This window comes from Lygodium microphyllum, chromosome 12, assembly GCF_053477565.2.
Source record: "Lygodium microphyllum isolate KBCC chromosome 12, Lygodium_microphyllum_v1.1.10, whole genome shotgun sequence".
Classification (NCBI taxonomy): Eukaryota; Viridiplantae; Streptophyta; class Polypodiopsida; order Schizaeales; family Lygodiaceae; genus Lygodium; species Lygodium microphyllum.
In genome coordinates this window covers 50,135,747-50,158,401 of record NC_141146.1, presented here as the reverse complement: position 1 = coordinate 50,158,401, position 22,655 = coordinate 50,135,747, and the positions used below count along the sequence as shown (strand labels likewise).

General features: G+C 37.3%; 1 protein-coding gene across 5 annotated transcripts in view; it reads left to right on the top strand.

Annotated features, from left to right (window-relative positions):
• Positions 1-21,378, top strand: part of LOC148027752 (pentatricopeptide repeat-containing protein At2g33680-like) — a 52,515-nt gene extending 31,137 nt beyond the window's left edge. Inside the window, exons 3-4 of one of the 5 annotated variants that reach the window (XM_087689458.1) lie at positions 21,011-21,069; positions 21,144-21,377. The gene's annotated coding sequence lies outside the window, so the exon portion shown is untranslated. Of the gene's footprint in view, positions 1-18,401; positions 18,770-18,791; positions 20,478-21,010 lie in introns of those variants that run through there. The other 4 variants (XM_087689455.1, XM_087689457.1, XM_087689459.1 and 1 more) reach the window with 4 other exon arrangements.
• The last annotated feature ends 1,277 nt before the right edge of the window (positions 21,379-22,655 follow it).

Below are 22,655 nucleotides of genomic sequence, written 5' to 3'. Positions count from 1 at the left end.
GTAGCAACGCTTTGGGGACCCATCACGGCTCTGTGCTAGCTCTCTAGTGATGCTTCCAATTATATGCCCTAGGTCTCCTATTCCTTCTAGATGAATTTCTCTTTCCAATAACTTGAGAAGCTATTGCAATGGTCCTAGCCACCTTGGGCTTTACTTTGCTGCCAAGAGGATTCAAACTAAGTGGTTCTCTCTTGGCTACATATGCCTTGAATAGATCCTTTAGAACTCTCTGGGCTGTTCTTACTAGGTTTTTAATCTGACTTAAAGACAGGCTGTTGCCCCTTTTTCGAGAAGAGACAAGGTTCCTTTTGCTAAAAGTAGTGACAGTTTGGACAGTTCGTAAGCTCAAGTGTATTCGGTGTGCTTCATAGTCCATAATACATTTGGTCACATGCTTGAAAGTTCTTCCAAGTAGAACCTCTCTACCAGTTGGAAGCATATAAAAAACAATGGGAAGGCTCTCAATCTATTTAGTCTAACAAATCGTGCATCGTCTTAGAAGGAAAAAAGGTGATTCTCCATAAGGTTTGATGAGTGTATTTGTTAGGACTAGTTCAGGTTGACCAATCATAGTCCATATATCATAAGTCAAAATGTTGTAATCAAAACTATTGTCGATGAGAGGATCAATGACATGAGCTCTTGCTTGGCAATTAGTTTGACCTTAAGATATGTAGGAGGTATTTTGGCTTTTGGATGCTAGGCTTTGTAGACCATGTGAGGGTACTCCTGGGCACCTTGTGGGTTGGACAATCATGATACATATGAGTGATGCCACACTAAATGCCTCTTAGGTCAATCTTTGTGAATGTGTCTATCCCCATCAGGTTTGCTAGTTGTGGCCTAGGCTCTTGAGTTGCTAGCTCAATCATATTGTCAATGGATAGATGGATAGGAAGGTTTCTCAGTGTAGGCAGGTGGTGCAAGTCTTAAGGGTAGTACAAGTGGTACAAACCTAGGTAGGCGGTGTATGTGAAAGCCTAGGTGGTGTAAGTGGTGGAAGTGCAAAGTGACCTAGGTGGTGCAAGTGAGTGGTTCAAGTCATAGGTTTGTGGGTGGTGCAAGTGCAATGCGACCTAGGTGGTGTAAGTGGGTGAGGTGGTGCAAGTGCAAGTCCTAGGTGGATGGTGCAAGTTTTAGTTTTCTGGGTGGTGCAAGTCGTAGGTTGGTGGGTGGTATAAGTAGATGGTACAAGTGTAATGTGACCTAGGTGGTGCAAGTACAAAGTGATCTAGGTGGTCCAAATAGGTAGTGCAAGTGCAATGTAACCTAGGTGGTGCAAGTGGGTGAGGTGGTGCAAGTGCTAGCCTAGTGGTGCATGTACAAGTCCTAGGTGGGTAGTGCACATCATGTTGTGAGTATGAACTATGATGATGATGATCTTTTAGTGCAAAAAGGAACTCTAAATGTAGGTGTGAGGATCCTAACTATCAAATGACAACAAGCAATAACTAACCAGATAATGAAACAATGGATGTGTATTTGATTCTTGTATTGTGTGTTTTGAGTTTTTTGAGTTTTGCTTACTCTTCTTTCTTCAATGCTCACATTGTCAATCATCCATAATAAGAAAGTTGCATCTACAACATTAATACACGAATTGGTCAAGTAAAAAGATTTGAGTCTTGAGTCTTGAGTTTTGCATTTTAAATTTTTCATTTTTGTGTTGCTTTCACTTCAATACACACATAACCGAACTATCAAGAATCACGTGGTGGGGGGACTTGCTTGAGCTGTTGCGCCAAGCACACTCTGTATACACAAGAGGAAGTTCACTCAAGAACACAAAAAGAGAGATGGAGGCCAAAACATTTTTTTGCTTGTTTCTTCTCCTTCTTTTACACACAATACAATGTGCACAAAGTATAGATAAGATACGACATTAAAAAAAGTGGCCTACTAAGTTAAACAGTGTATAATTGATTACACTAGTTGACTGGCACTATATCTATGTCATCTGTAGGTAAGTGTAACAAACTAAATATAATAAGTGATAAGTCAGTGGCCATGTGAATATCATAATGACCATCGACGTGCTAAGTGTAGATGTGTCGACCCATCTAGCCAGGCGGTCCATCATCAAGGCCTACACGTGTTGAGCTTGCCATCTCAACACCAACAAGCATGACAAGCACGATGTATCTTCAATCCACAAAAATGTCACATAGTTTAATAAAGCAAGAAAAGTTTGAGTTTTATGTTTTGTGTTTTGTGTTTTGCATTTTTGCATTACTTTCACACACAATCCAACAAGCATGATAATCACAATGTCTTCAATCCACAAAAATGTCATATGGTTTGTTTAAGTAAGAAAAGTTTGAGTTTCGAGTTTTGCATTTTTTTTGTGATTTTGTATTTTGTTCCAATCCTAATAATTTCTATTACTTCAATCTTAATTCAACAAGCTGGTTCCTTCTGATTCAGCCTTTCTAACCTAGCCAAATGGATTTCAGAATACTAGCCATAAACATGAATGATTGGCACCCCATCAATTGGATCCATGCCCATGCACAAGCCTTCTATTTTGCCACATGCTAGAAGTGCGAAAACCTCGATGGTTGCATTGTCCTTGTCATGGAAATGGAACCAAAATTTTGAGCCAAATGCACAACAATTGTGACTTTGGACGGACTTCTATTGTTTTAGAAGTTGCAACTCACTTCGGCAAACAATCTCTCACCTTGTCTCTCAACACTCCGCTCTAACTAACCAAGCATCCTTCTCTCCAAACCAAGAAAGCAAAAACACAAGACTAGACTTAAGGTGTAGTGAACTTACCAACTTACCTCTCCACATTGTAGCCCAAAAGCTTAAAGGCTTGAAGATGGTTCCACAACTATGATCAACATGATCCAATACCGTTGCTCCTTCACATCCACTACCAAGCACACCAACAAGTTGAGAAGCTAGAAGAGAAGAAGAGAAAAGCAAGAGGACAAGAGCTTCACCTTTCCTCAATCCCTCACTCAACACACCTCTCACTCACTCACTCACTCTCCCTCATTCACCCTCAACAATGGAGGCAAGATGATAGAATAGAATAAGATAATAGAAAGTTTTGATAGTTGCATTGATAGAGCTTCTGCATCATGGATGATCCAAAAGGATAAATACAACATAGACCTCCCACCCTTATATAAACACAAATTAGGTTTAAGGCTAGGTCACCTCTCTAGGAAAGTGCACCGTTTTGGGGTTAGGGTTTGCACCCCGCTTTCTGTTTTAGGATTTTCACGACTATGAATTAGGGTTTGCATTCTCTCTTAGGCATCCTACCCCCTTGGTGGATTCTAGGCCAGCCAATCCTTATTGCATGCTTGAACCTTAGCCTAAATAGACCAAGTCTATGCTAATCTAATCACAAATACATATGCACAACCCACACAACACTTGGGTGCAACAAAGTACAAGTGCATGTGATAAATACAATGTGTACGGTTCGACTCTCACAAAATAATGTATCTATGATAATATGATGATGTCCATAATACACAACTATCAATATAATATAATGAGACTCCGAAAAATAAATATCCACAAAAAAAGTATATGAAGTTGTGCTTCAATAGCCTTCTCAAAATACTATTAACATATCTAAAGTCCTTTGGCCATAGTAGCCACATATATGTCCAACAATAAGTACTTCCTTCACCCCAAATACGGATTTTAGCCTGATAAAGTTAAGTTCACCTCTTCCAGCCTAGTCAAGATATTCTTACAATTCATAATTTGATCTGCAACAAAGTGTTTACAATCATGAACATCCAATGTCTCATCCTTCTCTTTTTATACATAGCCCTTAATATGCACATCATCTAGGAATGGCATTGTAAGCTAAGGAATATAATCAATAGAATCTTATTCTACACAGTCATTAATAGACACATCCTCTAGGAATGGCATTGTAAGCTAAGAAATATAATCATTATGACCATATTCATAGCATTCATTATATATGCCAATGAATTTGTAGTCCCTTATGGCAAAGTACACATCTTGAGACAAGACCCAACAAAGTTTTCATAGCGCTCAAATCTCTACTTCCCAAGGAAAGTTGAAACTGATCATACCCTAAATAAAGATCACTAGGAGAACAAATAGCTTGCCATTCAAATACCTCAAGAAACTTGCACACAACTTGTCCTATACCTACATTCTTGATAGTCACTCTGTTCACTAGTTGCAAATCATGTATAAACCTAAGAGACACATTTTTTTAAGGCTCTATGAACCACTGATTCAAATAAGGTGCAAAAGATGGCTCAAGTATCCCCATTCTAATCCTTCAATTGCTTAATTAATACTGGTAGATAAGTTCTAGGCACTAGAATAGGACAAAGATTCCAAGATATGTGAGGAATAGTGAATATTATAAGCAATACCATAATCTTTGGATTCACACACCCAATATCTCTACTGAACACTTATGACCAATATTCACAAGATCCCTCAAATTTTGCTACTTTGCAACCCTCTTCATCTACTCATCACTAGCAAAGGTAACGTCCTTACAACTAGTTTCACTTTCTTATCAATAGTTTTGTACTTGGTCCAAGTCTTGGCTTTATTCTTTTTCCCTAGTAAACCTAACTTTGCTGCAAATAAACAACACCCAACTCTATAGACTAAAATGAATCAATCCTATTCTCTTTGGACTGCATACAAATAATCCAAAACTCTTTATGCTGGCATGAATTACTTTAATTAGGCCTTGTTTAAGAAGGCAATGTTATAGGCTCACCCTCTCTAGTCTTCTTGGAAATGTAAACTGCAGCTATGGGAGTTCTGTTCATAATGTAAACAACAGTATGGACAGCCTCAGACAAAAAATATTGGGGCATATTCTTTTCAGGCATTAATGCCCGTGCAACTTCTGCAATATGCTTGTTTTTTCTTTCTGCAACACCATTTTGCTGTGGGGTATACCTACAAGTAAATTGCCTCTTTATTTCATGAGTCCTCAAGAAGCCAGCAAACTCATTAGAGAGGTACTCTCCCCCTCCATCAAATCTAAAGTACTTTACTTTTAAGCATATTTTTGTTTCAACAGCTGCATTAAAAGATTTGAAGTGCTCAAACACATCACTCTTTTCCTTCATGAAGTATACCCATAACTTCCTTGAACAATCATCAATAAATGTGACAGTTTTTGCTGCCACCAAGAGATACATTCTGTGTAGGCCCCCAAATGTTTGTATGCACTACATCAAGTATTTTTCTACTCACTTCTCTATCATGCGAGAAGGGTTGTCTTGCCTGCTTACCAAACAACTGACATGCTTCACAGACTTTATGCATTTATGCAACTCTAAAAGAAGGCAACCCTATAACCAATCCTCTGGATTTCATTAATTTCAGCCTTTGCACATTTGCATGTCCAATATGTTTATGCCATATTTCAATATCTGCAACTACTCATTTTCCTTTAGCATATATAGCAGCATCCATTGCAAGAATTCCAACATTTAAAGTGATGAATATTCGACCAACTCTACTTCCTTTTGCGACCAACTTGCACTTATTATTAAAGTCTTCTACAAAACAACCTTTTGCATTGAATCGAACCTGCAACTCCTACTCTACCATTTGACCAACAGATACTAGATTCTTTGTAATTGATGGCACATGTAATACATCTGTCAGACTCTTTGTCTGGCCATCATACACAAGGACAAGGGAACCTTTCCAATGTGTGAAATTGGGTGGCATGAATCATCACCCCTCTGCACATAAACCTGGGTTTTGTAAGTCTTGCATCTCCAAGCCATTCAATATGATAGGTCATATGATTAGATTCACTTGAATCGATATACCATACATCATCATGTGTCTCCTTTCCTATAACTGCATTCATCATATGTTGCATAACAAACAGATGCTCATTGTTGTCTTCATTCTGTCGTGAAGACGATGCATAGTTTCCTTGTTGCAATTTACCACTGCGAATATCATCATTCTTTGCATAGCAATGAACTGCAATATGACATGTTTTGCCACAATAATGACAAACAATAGCAGAATTTTCAAAACCTCTATTCTGCCATCCATCTCTTCCTCTAGAGCTCCCCTTGTCTCTAAAGTTTCCTCTACCTCTAGAAACCTGCATTTTACCAAACTGTTGATTGAACCTATTTTGCTGGTTATCGCCAGCACGTTTCATACCATGGCCTCTTGAAGAGGATCTACCACGTTCCCTTCTTGAACTGGAGTAAAATGCTTGGACATGTTTACCATTTCTTTCAGACGAGTCACACTGCATATTGATCTCTTCAGTAATTATGAGAGATCAGCTCATCAGAATCTGGAAATGACTTCCATACATATACTGAAGTAACAAATGATTTCCATGCCTTCTCATTGTTAAGGCCACTCAGAGTAGATGAAATCAAATCATTATCATCGGGAATTGCATCAATCGCTGCTAAAGCATCTGCAATGCTTCTCACCTTCAATACATACTCATTGACAGACATTTTTCCTTTCTTCAAGGCATTCAACTCTTGCTTGAGTTGAATCTTTCGTGCCTTTGTATTTACTGAAAACATGCTCTCAAAAATTATCCAAGCTACATGTGAAGTTTTTGCATTCTTAATATGCCCCAGTATAGTATTATCAATGACTGTAGATAACCAGTACATCACCTTTTTGTCTTTCGCATTCCACTCTTTCTATGCTTTTAACTCATCTGGAGTCGGAGGGATACCCAGCTCTGGCTCCTTTTCTTCACCTGAAACAAACTCATAAAGGCCCTTTCCAATGAGGAAGTTCGTCACACGAAACTTCATGAAGTGTAGTTCTTGTCGAGCTTCTCAATAATGGGATTTCCACTGTTCTCTACCATTATCACAAACAAGGATACAACACATCAAGCTAATCTTCTGTAATCTTTCACAACACGTGCACAACAATACACCAAGCAACTTTTTTCACTGATTGCTCAATAGTACATGTAATCTACAACCTGTTTGCAGATAAACCTTATGTTTGCTTCTTGCAAACACCTCAAAAATTACAGATTCGCAATATGTAACCTGTGCATCCACTTTCGGTCAATATAGTCGAAATCACAGTGTACCCTGAAATTGCTGTCCGCAACCTTGTGGCTCTAAAACGGGGCCTGAAACCGCCTCAGACGCCCAAAATAACTGTAGGCTTATCTGCAGAATATATAGTGATCTGCTCGCATACCAAATCTCACAAAAATCTGAGATTTTTACTCGACCCTGCTTCCAGTGCCTCCACTGGCACTATCCAAGAGAGAGAGAGTGGAAAAATGGGAGAGCTTTTTACTCGTTGCTTGCTTGCTCGAACCTTGCTTGTTCTCCTTCACTTTACCCTTCAAAATTAACCTCTCTCAATGGTGCGGCTCTGATACCATGTCAAGAATCGCGTGGTGGGGGGACTTGCTTGAGCTGCTGCGCCAAACACACACTGTATACACAAGAGGAAGCTCACTCAAGAAAACAATAAGAGAGATGGAGGCCAAAACGTTTTCTTGCTGGTTTCTTTTTATTCTTCCACACAGTGTAAAATGTACACAAAGTATAGATAAGATACAACGTGCTAAGTGTAGACGTGCGGACTCATCTAGCCAGGCGGTCCATCATCAATGTCCGTATGTGTTGAGCTTGCCATCTCAACAGAAGATATATGGGGGGTGAGAGAGAGGTAGATGGTGTGTATGATGAAGTGAAGAAGAATGATGATGGGTGAGAGAGATAGAAAAGTAGCGGAGAGCAAGAGAATAGAGGTGGTGAGAATAATGGTAGAGTGGAGTATGTGTGTCTCCCCTAATCGCTAATAGGAGTCTCCTTTTATAAGCATTTGAGTAGATTATATTATTTACTAAATCTAATCAATCAAGTATAATCTTGATTGATTAGAGCTCCAAATTGAATGATACGCTAGATGATGTAAGATAGTGCATAATATATTTTTCTATCTTATGCGTATAAATCTTTAGATTCAAGCTTTCTAAAATAATAAGAAAAAGAAAAGTAAACTACAAAGATTGAAAAATGTGAGGGAGAGTTGTGTATGTGCATTACTGATATAATGTGATGCTTTATAATATGGGATAGATAGTTCTTACAATATGTTCCATTCTCCAAAAGGAGATAAAGCTTGCTTTGAAGAGAGATTCATGGAGAAAAAGTCTTTGCATAATAATTGAGAAGAGTCTCAAATTTCCATCATTATAGATGTGGTCTTTGTTACGAATCCTTTCGTGTACCGATATATTATTATCTTTTTTTCTTTTGGTCAAATCTTTTTTCATTCATTCACCCTTTATAAAGCTTTAAATATTAAAATGAAAAATATCATAGTTAATAGGCTAGGAAATGTGAGATGTATAAAATGAGAAAAATATAAGAGATAAGAAAAACAGAAATGGATATATGCACCACATGAGAGAGTTATTGGAGTGTTTCTTAAAATACTCAAAGATATGTGTATCCAAGCTTGGTTCCACCTCCTCCTTTCATTCTCAAGTAATTGATAATTTTGAATTTTTATAGAATGTGTCTTTATATCCCATTTTTCTCATGTTGACTTTCTTGTATGCTTGGCACCATTTTCTTAAATGTAAGGAGACTCTTATACCACTTCAAGATTTTTTTAATGTCATGTGGCTTACTTCCGAATCCATCCAAGCCTAGTGCTAGAATTATTGTAGATTAATATTTCCAAAGAGGATTACTTCTCGAAAGAAATTTCTTAAGAGAAAAGTGGATCACTCTTATTTGGTAGAAATATGCAAGTCTTCATAAACTTTGGTTTCTATATAAGGCTTAACTACACACCCAAAAGCTATGTACACCTTGTTGATTCTAAGAGGAGTTCACATGGAAAAATAAAAGATTATGAAATACACTTATTATATTTAGCCCTCCCCTCAAGCTAGAGATATTCATGCCTCTAGCTTTGACTTCATGTTTATATTGATATTGATAGGTTCATAGGGTCTTCTTTCCGAGAAGGCACACCATGGTGCAAGACCCTACAATGATATGGTTTCAACCTCCAACCATTCACTCGGGTTTTATAAATCTTGCTCAAGATGTCCTATAATTGATAGTTGCCATTAGAGTACCTCTTTAGTACAATAAAAGATCATTCCCATTTGGCTTCAAACTTACCATCCTTCCTATTGTCAAACCTATTATCATATCTAAGTACCAGATACCCTTTCATAATCTCCTTATTTGAGAGCTTGTCATTAAACTTATTTTTTATTTTTGCTTCTTGGATAACATAATATTGGATTGCCTTTTCCTTATCTAATTGCAATCTTTCAAGTTCTAGAATATGTTATACGATCTTTTTCTTATGTCTAAGATTGTTTCTCACCAACACACCCATCGCAATCTAGCTAGCTCTATCTCAATGAGCAAGAGTGTCGCTTGGCTCTAGACCAAATGAAATGGAGTGAATCCCAAAGATGTCTTGAACAAGGTGGTGCGGCAGGCCTATAAGACTGCATTCAAATGTTTATTCCAAGTCTTAGGCTTATCATAAACCTATTTAGTGATGATTTAACAAATCATTCCATTAACCTTCTCTACCAACCCATTGGATTGGGGATAATAAGGAGTAGAATGTATATGTTTGATGCCCAACCTCCCCATGAGATCCTTTACAAGGTCTCCATGAAAGTCTGGTCCCCTATTTGAGATAATTTCTAGTGGAGTTTCAATATGTAACAAATGTATTCAAAAATAAAAATTTTCACTTCTTTGGCATTAATTCTACTTGTGGTAATAGCTTCAGTCCATCTAGTCATGTAGTCCACTCCCACTATGATGTATTCCTTTTGAGCATTAGTACATTAAAGAGGGCCAGTTGCATCAATCTCTCACTTTTCAAATGGCCCCTATGATTTAATAAGGTTTGAGATTCATGATGAGTGAGCTTCCTTGGCCCTATTCTTTGACACGTGTTACAAGCCTTGCACCAAAATTGCACATCCCGACGTAGACTTGGCCAAATATACCCTACTTAGAGTATTTTTCTACTAGCGATGTTATGGGTAAAATGGCCACCACATACTCCATCATAGCAAGCTTCCAAAATGTTACTAAATTCATTGCAAGATGGGACCTTGCGAAGAACTTGATCTTTTCCTTAACAATAGAGCTGATTGTTGATGAGTCAATACCTAACTGGATTTCAAGTTAGCTATCTTCGTTGCTCCTTCTTGAGTTAAGTTATTTGGATACTCTCTTGTCTATAAAAAACAAATAATATCATGTAGATGTTTACTACCTTAGAACTTAGGATCTTGTAGCTTTATAACTCCCACCATCTAATCTTCCATTTTTTTTACTAGTAGCCAAGGTATGTGCAATCAAATTCTTGTCTCTTGGAACAAAGCATACTTTTATATCTTTAAAGTTCTTCATAAGACTTCTCACCTCCCTTAATCTAGTGGCCAATTTTTCACTCTTACAAGTCCAAGTTCCTTGAATCTATTTGATCAATAGCATGGAATCACCAAAAACATTCAATCTATGAATTCCATTATCTAGACACTATTCTAGTCCCTTAGAAAGAGCTGGATACTATACCTCATTGTTTGATCTCACCTCTTCCCATTACATTCTCTCCCATAGAGTTAAAGACCACTATACCTACTATTGCTTTTTTTTCCTTCCTCTTATATGCTTCATCAAAGTAGAGTGCAAAGTCTTTATCTAGTACCTTGGCTAGCTCCATTTGTGATTGTAACATGAGCTTGTTGTTGGTTTTTACATTTTTCTCATGGTATCTTTGAGTTGACACATTTGTAAGGCATGCTCGGGTTGAATCTTCCACCATTATTATAAAGATAAATTCTTGCAACTGGATCACCCACTTAGAAATCCTAGATGAAACATCCATGTATTATAGGACATAGGGAAAGATTCCCTCTACAGTGATAACAACAAAGTGCCTTGGTAAAAGATAGGAGTGGAACTTCGTGAGATCCTTGGATCCTTTTGTAATAGTACTACTCCTAGAGACTCTAATCCCACACTAGGACTCGCATAAAAATCTTGGTCCCAACATGGTGGTAGGATAATGGAAATTTTTGTTCACTCTCTTCATTGAAAGCAAGATTTATGCATTAGCAAGTCATTGCATGGGCAAGACCAATTGTCCTAATAGATGAATACATCAACTCCGATACCTGGCCTTCTAGATGAAAGAAGTTAGCTCCTTAATTGAGGTAGGAGTCCACAGTGTCAAGAGAGCACGAACCTTCTTTGAGTCAGCTTCAATTTCATTTTGTGATATCGCATGGCCTAGCAATACCACCTTTCTTTCCCCAATGTGACATTTATCAATATTTAGTTACTCATCCATTTGTGCTAGTCTACTTATCCCTTCATCCACTCTAGCCAAGTGGAGATCATGAGAACTGTAGATATAAAGGTTATCAATAAACACCCTGATTGACTTACCAAAAAAAAGATGGAAGACAAAGTTCACGAAACACTAAAAGGTAGAAGGGGCATTGGTTAGAATGAAGGGCATGACCCTATATGCAAGAAATTCCCAAGGAGTAATGAGTGTTCCCTTTCTTTGATATTCTTTAGCAATTCGAATTTGAAAATAGCATGAGTATCTATCACAAATGGTGTATCTTTCATGATCAGCTATCTTGTCGAGAATCTCATCTTGAAATGGAAGAGGAAAACGAATCCTCTTTGTTGTTGCATTAAGTGATTTGTAGTCCACACAAACCCTCAATTTTCCATTTTTCTTATGTATTACCACAATCGATGAAACTGTTGCAATATCAAAGTGAGAATAAGAGAGAATGTGCACAAGAGGAAGAGAGAGAGAGCTTAAGTACAATAAGATCTTGCTTAATGAGTTGTTCACAAGTACAATTGGTACACTCTCCTCTACACTAAGAGTGACCTCTAGGTTTTTTAAATAGCCTTTGATAGCTAGGGTTAGGGTTTCCCTCTGCTCTCTAGTTCATTTACACCCAGCTACCCTTATCCACCCTTGCATACATAGGGTTCACATGCTTATCTCTTAATATGCCCCCTTAATGCCAAAGTAGCATTGGACTATAAGATATATTAATGCCCCCCTCCCCCCCCCCAAACAAAACGGGATGCCTTTATGAATCAAGCTACAAGAGTGCTTATAAGTAGAGGATTTATAGATTTAAAAAAATCAATCATCAAGTTTTTTAGAGACAAAGTTAGGCTCCAATTTTATTGTACTTCAAGGATGGTAGGACATTTACTAGTAATATGTCGTGTCTTCTTACATTTGTTGCATTTCATTTTGTTAGGATATTTTTTCCAAGAGTATCTAACAAGATATCCATTCTTATTGCAAAAAGGATATTTAGTGGAGATAATATGAACCAAAAGTTGCTCATGGGCTATTGAAGTAGATGCACGACTGGTGTTGCCTTCTTTTTTATTTTTGTTCTCCTCATCTAAACAAGATTGGATAGTGCTTTCTATGGTTGGATTAGGGATATTTGTAAGAGTAGTTACAAGGGTTGGGAATACATTCTTTACAACTTTCAAGAGAATTGCAATGACATCTTCATCATGAATTGGAGCTTGAATTGAGGATAATTGTGCCATGAGCCCCTTCATGTGAGAAATGAACTTACCTAGGTCTTCTCCTTGTTTATACTCTAGGCTTAAAAAATCTATCTTGAGGAAAATTTTAGAGTTTCTTCCTTTAGCACAATAAATCTTTTGAAGCACATCCCATTTCTCTTTGGTAGTGGAAAGTTGGTCAATATGATGAATCAAGGATTCATCTTGATGAAGCATGATTATGTCTTGGGCTCTTTCATAATCTTCTACATCAAGTTGGTTTGATGGATCAATAACCTTAGTCCCTTTGATCAAGGGCCAGTAGCCTCGTTCCATCATTTTGTACTTCACTAATACCATGGATTTGAGGTCTAACATTGGCATAGGCCATGGCCATGATAGGAAGGTCTTACCGATTGCTCTAGGCAATTGTAGTTTCTAGTCCTTTACACAATGGCCAAGACATGTGGAAGAAAAAGAGATTATTAATAAGTAACAAGCTTAAATGTGATATGTTACAAAATGAGATGAGGGCTGAGAACAATGGTCTATGTGTTTATAACCTACACATAGCCTTACAATGACAATTAGACACTTAATAAATATGCTTAAGATAGAGACTAATCTCCTCAAGATTGAGATTTAGGATAAAACATCTTCCACATACTAATTCGAAACAAGATCGTGACTATGAGATGTAGCATTAGTACTTACAAGCACTCATCCCATAGTATATGTTTACAAGTCTGCTTTCTTACGAGCTTAATAATATTCGCGAAGTGTCTTTGAACCTAAGATGGAGCTTCCAGACCTGTAAGAGACTCCACTAGACTTAAATCAGTGACTAGAATCACTATTAGTGTCAACTAGGGTGATTAATATTGAAAGAAGAAAGCTTGAAGCTTCTGGCTACGGCTATTAGAAAACCCACAACTAGGGTTTCACAGAGATCTCTTTTTGTGGTAGAGATTTGAGGAGCCCGCTTGTGGGAGGATAGCTTACTAGGGGGGCCATCAACACCCCATGAAGGTTCTCAACATTGTGCATTCAACAGGTTGCACCAGGTCAAAGAATTTCTCGCTATTGCCTCTTTGATGGCTAGGGTTAAGGTTTCCCCCTGCCCTCCAATTCATTCACACCTGGTTACTTTTATCCACCCTTGCAGACATAGGGTTCACATGCTTATCTCTCAACAAAACCCATCCACAATCATCCACATAAAACATGCCTTTAAGAGTTTTGTTTACTTCCATTGAAGAGCATTTTATTGTATGATCCCTAAGTGTTGCAACATTTGTACTACTTGTCTATTGTTTTGCTTCAAGTTAATGTGGTGCTCCACAATAGTTACTCTTGTAACGTGATCATAATTAGAGATAAACAAAGTGACATGCTTTCTCAACATTACCATATAATCCTCATTCTCCTTTGTACTGAGATCCTTAGTCAATATCTTTTCTAACTCCTCTTCACTTGGTCCCTCCCAGGTGCTTGACTTGGCTCCATCAGCAAGTTTCTTTAGGAAAACTCCCATAACTTCTAAAAAACTGCTATCATCTTCTTCAAATGTCTCTTCATTGGGTGAGGCACATTCCTCTGAGCTCCACTCATCTTCTAACATCTCCAACTCTATACTCTCTTGTCTCCCTTCCCTAAGATTATACACAATGGCTTGTCCTTCTCTTCCAGCTCTTCCTTGTAGTCACAACACAAGTGTACCAAACGCCCAATCTTGTCTTGCTTTCATAGCAATGAGCCAAGGTCTTCCTAGTATAATTGGATAGCCCTCCCCTTTAGATGGGAACACATACATATCCACTTCCGCTTGAATACTACATATTATAATCTTCACACCTTTTATAACACCAACATAATTAACTCAAATATTTTTTGCCATTTTTCCTTTAAAAGCAAAGGGTCCACTTACCTCTAGATCCGAATGATGCATTAGGTTATCACTCATTACACACATTTGTGCAACCCCCATCAACATATACCTTGGATACTTTTTGTCCTTTGATATAAGCCTCTACTATTGGTAGCACATCCTCAATACCTTGGGCTTTAATTAAGCCCACCTTTTTCATTGCTCTTCTTGTACTTACTATACATACCCATTGTCCTCGCACTTGTGTTGATAGATGCAATAGTTGTGGCCATGTGAGTCTTGGTCCTTGTGAACTCTCATCCTCGATTAGACTATAGGGCTCAACTTTCTCTCCCAATGGATAAACTTTGATCCCCATCTTGTGTCAAGGTTGATCTGATCTCTTCTTCCTCTTCTTGCTCTCCTTTAAAGTATCTTCCACATCTCCATTTCCGATCTTGCCATGTTGTAGATTCTAAGATTCATCAACCCGAGCTTTCTTGATTGGCATAGTATCTATATCTACCATTTCCCTCTCCCTTATTCTATTTTCTCCAAACCAATCATGTTCACGGTACTATCTTCTGGCAAGGGGGGATTATAGCTGGTGGTTGGGGTGTTGCTAGAGGCCTTAGAGTTTGTGGTTCTATTGAGGTTTGTAAAAGGGGTGGAACGGGAGTGGGAGAGGAAGGCCTTTCTCTAGGAGGTGTAACTTGTTATTGGCATGTTCTAGGTCGTGCATCTCCTATGGTTCTTCTTAGATAAGGGAGAGGAAGGCCTTTCTCTAGGAGGTGTAACTTGTTATTAGCATGGTCTAGGTCGTGCATCTCCTATGGTTCTTCTTAGATAAGATTCATCAACCCGAGCTTTCTTGATTGGCAGAGTATCTATATCTACCATTTTTCCTCTCCCTTATTCTATTTTATCCAAACCAATCATGTTCACGGTACTATCTTCTGGCAAGGGGGGATTATAGTTGGTGGTTGGGGTGTTGCTAGAGGTCTTAGAGTTTGTGGTTCTATTGAGGTTTGTAAAAGGGGTGGAACGGGAGTGGGAGAGGAAAGCCTTTCTCTAGGAGGTGTAACTTGTTATTGGCATGGTCTAGGTCGTGCATCTCCTATGGTTCTTCTTAGATAAGGGAAAAAATATAAACCATGCTCCTCTTTACCACAATTGTAGCAAAAATATTTCATTGCTAGTCTCCTTGGAGCTCGACTGTTTCCACCACCAACTACTACTGGAGGCTATTGTTGTGGAACCCTAATACCCTACACCAAATTAATTGAAAGATTCTCTAGTTGACTAGTTACCCTTTCCAATAGTTTTGGATTATGATCCCCATGCAAGAATTCATGGGAATAATAGGTGGTTGTGGTGGTTAAACAATCATGGATTGGGAAGGTATGGGTTGTGATTGCAAGTTCCACCTTTCACACTTGAGCCGCGGCCCGCCGACTGCTGCTACATGGCGTTGCTGACGTGGCAGGGAGCTGACTGCTAACACCCCCTCTCAGATCCTGGACAAGGCAACAAATGTAGGGATCTGGAATGTCGAAGAAGCAAAGCATGGGGAAGTGCCTTCGTAAACAAATCTGCAAGATTGTCTTCAGTGTTATAGTACTCCACATCAATGGTCACATCCAGAAGTTTCTACTTGATGAAGTGATATTGGATCTTGATGTGCTTCATCCGGGCATGGAATACAGGATTCTATGCCAAGGCAATGCAACTCTCATTGTCACACCGCAAGAGGGTAGCCAAGCTCCTCCAACAACTATCAAAGCCACAGAGGCTCACGTGGTAGAAGTCGCAACCTGATACTCTACCTCTCAGTTGATGATATGGCTACTGTGGGCTACTTCTTGCTACTCCAACAGATAGCACCAGCACCCAAGGTAAAACAATGACCTCTACTAGACTGCCTATGATCCACATTGCTAGCCCAATATGAATCACTCCAACCTGCAAGAACAAGATCAGAAGTACATGTACCTATTGGATAATGAATCCCTAAGTTGGAGGTCCCCCTCAAATATTGTAGTATCCCCAATGCCCCTGCTAAGGCACACTGAGACATGTTGCAAATCTTTCTTTCTTAAGAAAATTAGGAGCTCTCTCTTTATTGGGTAGGGTAGCAAACCATCATTCCCAGATGCTCACAAACTTAGATTCATAATTAGCATAATCTTCAAGAGAACGTTGGCATAACTCTGAGAGTTGTCTCCACAAATCTTTAGGAGCATCACCTCCACCATATTGGACAAAAAATACATTCTTGAGGGCCTTCCATGTGGCATTAGTTTCATCACCTACGCCACGATACCAAGCCCTTGCTTTTTTTAAAAGAACCAATGGTAGGCCACAAAGCTTTGTAGTCTCATCATCCAAGCTATCCATGAAATCAATAGCACTCTCCCTTGGGTGACCAAAAAAACTTGGAAATGACATGATTACAAGATTATTATTTTTCAAAGTAGAAAGAATGAAGAAGTTACATAAATATTACATCTCAACAATGTGGTCTATTGTAAGATGAAGATAATGACATCAAACAAAATTTGATAGTTGATGATGGAAAGGATAAATGGCTCCACTGAGGCATTAATCTCAACGAGTATTTGTGGCCCAAAAATGAGAGCTATATGCTATTGAAAATGGATTTCTTAACTAAATATAATGTAAATTGATTGAAAACAAGAAGGCACAAAATGGCGTGCTCTCTCTAAACGGTTGATTCCTTGTACCATCATTTTCTATTTTTGACAAAGAACTTAGAAATCAAATATAACCTCACCTCTTAAAGAGAAACTAAAGGTTTCTTGTAGAATGTCCTCAGTGGGGGCACCAAGTAATGAGGGAGAGAATGAGCTTTTGTGGCCTCTACAGAAATGGGATCAGTCTTCACACATTAAGGGAGGATGCAAGAAAGGGGCACCACCTAGCCAAATTGGAAGTGGACTAGGGTACTTTTATACACGAGTAGAGAGATGATGATGTAAAAGAGGCAAAGAGGAGAAGGTATGGTACAATATGAAGTAAATGATTAAAAATGCTAATATTTAGGGTTACAAGTAATGCATCCAAACCCAAAATGGTGGGGGAGACATGCACACATAAGTGGAGGGATAATGGTGGTGACGATGTAGGAAGAGAAAGAGGAAGAATGGTGGAGAGGATAATAGTGGTAATGATATAGGAAGAGAAAGAGGAAGAAGGGTGGAGAGGATAATGGTGCAGAGGGGTTTGGGATAGTGGAATGGAAAGGAAGGGGATAATGGAGGGTTGGAGAATAAGAGAGGATGAGGGCAAGAGTAGGAGAGGGTGAGGACATGATGAAGTGAGGGATAAGGAGGGTGATGAAGTTGGAAGATGGATGGGGGTGAGGGAGAGGGAGTTGGTGTGTGTGATGAAGTGGGGAAGAAGGGTGGTAGAGTGGAGATGGATGGGGGAGTAGTGAAGGAGGAGACGAAGAGAATAGAGGTACGGACCCAAAAGCTATGTACACCTTGCATGATTCTAAGAGGAGGTTCACATGGAAAAATAAAAGGTTGTGAAATGCATCCATCTCATCATGAAGCATCCTATCCATAGAGCTCATTTATGTGCATTTTCAAATGAAGAAATCATAAAACAAACAAAATATTGACTCATCAACCATGTAGGGACCCTAAAGAAAATATATTTGTGTCTCATAGCATTTCAAATAACTAGAGATATTCCTCCCATTAAACAATTTTTTTCTATTAACTATAGCTTCAAAAGCTTTAATTGATGCATTCTCATATTGTGCATTAGCATGCAATTGTATATATTGCATTATTTGTTTTGCTGATGTAGCTATTGTTGCTGCAATTCCTTTTGCTACTATTGCTATTCTTGCTATATATACATGTTTGAAGCCTACAAAAGTTGACTCATGCAATCATGTAGATCCCAAAGAATTTCCCATCGTGCAATTTTGATATGGCTTTTCACATCAGGTTTACCAAAGATATTGAAGGAGTATCATGGCAAGTCACAATATCCATAAAGGGATAAAAAGACAAAGCAAAGCAAGATGGAAGAAGGAATGAAATTGACACCAAGTAAGAGTCCTTGTGTATTATGAAAGCTCAAGAGATGCCCAACAGAGATACCCACTAGACAAAGCTTGACATCCATAAGGCTCCATCAAGTTAGAGCATATGCATACGCTTTGTAACCTTGATTCCATGATGTGGCATTAGATAGAAGTCATCAAAGGTTTAGCAACAAAAGAATACTCATGGAAAACTTCGCATTTGAGTTGACATCATGACAACATTGTGAACATCAATAAGTTAAACGCTACAATTAGTTCAACATATTGAATTATATCTTTTGCCATGCAGTCAACTCCAACTCTTTAATCGAATCACCAACATCAACTACATCAGCATAATACCACTCTTGCAATCAGCAAGCATCAAGACAATGAATGCAAGGTGTTCTTCAATGCCTTGACCTATCAAAACAAAGCTTTTAAACCTGCATAAGAGCTTTGAGTTGATTTATTTGAGTTATATGTTTTTGAAGGAGTTTTAGCCATAAGAATGTATGCTATAGAAAGGATGCTTGAGATGATGCTAGCCTCATTTTCTTCTCAATTTTCTTAACATGTTGCCATCGATTCGATTGAGAACACTTTGCAATGTGACTATGGTATGTAAATCCTTGGCATCTTGTAGTTTCTCCTGAGTAGCATTGAAGTTGATGATGCATGTCTTATGGCACTTGTTGTGATAAAGATCCTTAATTTGGCTACCATAGATATAAGGATTAAGAGTGCCAATCATGATCTTAGCTCAAGATCAAAGCCAACCTATAGATCAAGTTATTGCAATGCCACCCTATTTAAACTAGCCCTTAGCCTGATGCTACTCACTCCACGATCAATAGATGATGAACATATTAGAGGTATCACATCCTTTCTCTCACTAAAGAATGCTTAAATCATTGTGGTCTCTAGATTCCAAGCCAGCTCCCAAACAAGACAAATACCAAGGGATGAAGTTTGCCTTGCAGCTATATTGCCTTTACTGCAAGTGCAGGCCATAGATGATCACACTCATCACAACTTAGGCCATCATCGTCTCACAATCATGACATCTCTAATCAGTAAAACTAGTAGGTGTACTCCTCAAGCATGCATTATGGTCAGTGATCTCCTGAAAAGCCATTGCAATCATGAAGCTGTCATACTCTTCACATGTTGCAAGCCAGTCGTTGATCATAATCATTACTCTACTCATCAAGTCCTCCAACTTTAAACACAATCAATTCCAAATATTATATGGCCCATTCACAATCGTGCTTAGTGTCTTGCTCCCTTAAGTCACGTGCTATGTTGGGATCTTCTCCATGATATTGTATGCTATGCTTACATAAAATGACAGCTCTCCCATGATTAAGATAGTCCCCTTAAGATCTCACTAAATATCACCTCCTCTGAAGAGTGTCACCTCACTCCTTCTCTTTAGCTAGTGTCATCTTTTATTTCAAAAGAACCATGAATTGCAATCTCCTCATGTCCCTTGCTATAGCATTGGGAGATTTCTATCTCCTTTCATTATTTTCTTAATTCACGAAAAGTAAGAAAAACTAAGAAAAAATTCACAAGTTACTATATATGACACTCCTAACCATACTGCTAATGATGCTAACTTGGACAACACTGACATCTGACTTACAGCCTTCCTCAAAGGTTTTTCAAAAGTGGACGTGCAACATAATGATAGCATGAACACACACACACACACACACACACACACACACACACAAAGTGTTTGTGTGTGTGCACAACAAAGTAAGCATGAAGAATAAGTATAATGATTAGGAGGTAACAACTTGGGGGATCAAGGAAGCCATTGTCAAGAGCCTATAAAGGAAGGCATAATCAAGAGAGTCCATAATAAGATATGTGATTTTGAGTTGGATGTCTTTTCAAGGATTTAGTCATTTTTGGTACAAAGAAGTAGGAAAGATACTCATTATGAATACAATGATATTTAAATGGTGCCACAAAAAGTTTTTAGTTAATCAAGTGATAGAATTATTTATTCAAGGTAATTAGCCATTTTCTATCTAAAGTTATGTAAGCCATTATAGCCAACTATTGTATGGTCTTGATAATGTATATATCCATATTTTTGTTAAATACAAAACATTCAATCATAGATATTGGAACTAATAATTCAATTTTAAGAGATCAATTACATTTTGTAATGTTTCAATTAACTTTAATGGATAAACATACAAATTAACTTCAATTAGATACATTTAACTTCAATCAAATACAAAAGAATTCATAAATTACGTCCTCCAATTTTCTAGTAGTCTTGAATTAACACTAATTCTATACTTAGATGCTTGTGTCATAGAAAGTGGTCATTATGAGTTAATTTTTCATTATCCAAAAGCTATGAGAAAATGATTTGTTCTAGCTACATGACATACAAAATAATTGAGTTTTTCTCATTTTTATTTCTAGTATGCAACTTAGAATTATACCATGATGTTATGGAAATTTGACTTTACTTGTCATTTTGTGGGGTTTTTGTAAATTTGTAAGGCTAAGAATATGATTGGGATCAACTTACACAATGGGATTATGCAATAGACTTTATGAAAGTAAGATGATTTTATATTGATATATTTGTGGATTTTCATTATCTAGTTGCCACATAATCGTGACTTGTTTACAGGTAAGCAAAGCAGTGTGTTTGACACTCATCACTTTGCACTTGGTAGATAAATGGAAGGGAACTAATATGTTTACTACTCTAATGGATAGATTATTGGAAAATATTAGGTAAATTAATATTTTTGAAGAATTATCGAGTGTAAATAATATTTAGGTGAAACACCATTGTAGACTTTTTGGATAAATTGCATGTTTCTCATAATAAGATTGCCCTAAAAGTCATTGGAAAATACCAAATTTTTAGAGAAATGTCAAAAACTACCACAATTTTTATTTAAAAACATTTACTTCATTGTTTCTTTTAAAAGATTGATATTTTTTTACATTGTACTTTTTAAAAGCAACCTATAACTTTAGCCATTTATATTGTCATAAGCATATGATTGAACATCTCTAAAAGCCTATATGCTAAAAACATGTAGATTTATGGATTGCATCTTAGTAACTCATAATTAATTATAGTGAAGACTAAAAATGCTTTCAAGAATATCATAATGTATAATTCTTGCTTGAATTATTTTGTTAGAGACTTTAGAATCTTTCAGAAAATATTCTATTCTAGCAAAGCCCTTTCTTAAGAATTCAATGATGTAACACATAATGAGTTTTCTTGTTGGTGTTTCTCATGAAGTTGGAATGATAATATCATATGTGAGAATAACAAAGTTTGGAAAAGCTTTAACCAACCCTAACCATGGTTCTTTAAAATAGAGTTAAAAAATGTAATATTATTAAAATTATTGAAGCGTGAAATCTAGGAAATGATTCTTTAAGCAAGCATATATAAGTAGCAAGTAGGTATAGAATCTCCTTGGGGAATTGAGGATTACAATACAAAAGGGGTTTGCTACAATGAAGATATAACATTTTATCAAAATAATGTTGGATCAACCAATGTGGTTGTATGCAGGACTAGGCTCTACATTATATGCTTCCATTTCTAGGTTCCAAGTCTACATCTAAATGACAATTATGGTCTACATGTACTACTTTTTGTTCCATAATTGCATTTTTTGAGCCATCTCTATAAATTAAAAGTGTAACACCGCATTTTTTGAGTGCTCTCGTAGCTTCTTATGAGAAACAATGAATTGCTTTTTGAACTATGCAAATGCATTTTCTTCAATCAAAATAGGCAAGGCACCTATTAATGATCTAGCAAAACATTTTTACTTGTTTTTTTCCTAATGGCCACAAATTTATGTATAATTGTTTGTCCTAGACACGATTTACTTTTGATGATGGATAGAATGCATCAAAGTTGGAATGTAATTCTAATTTTTGATATTATATACAAGTCCTTTAACCAAAGAAAGTTCCAATAACCCATGATGATGTGCTAAAAAAGTAAAGTTAAAACTTAAAATTTATGCACATTTTATTGTGAGATTGATACATTGCATCATTTAAAAAGCTACATTTTATATACAATTCTTTTTTATTTAATGCATTGCACCAAAACCAAAAGACATAGATTCACTATTCTCATAATTTTAATTAGACATTGTGAACA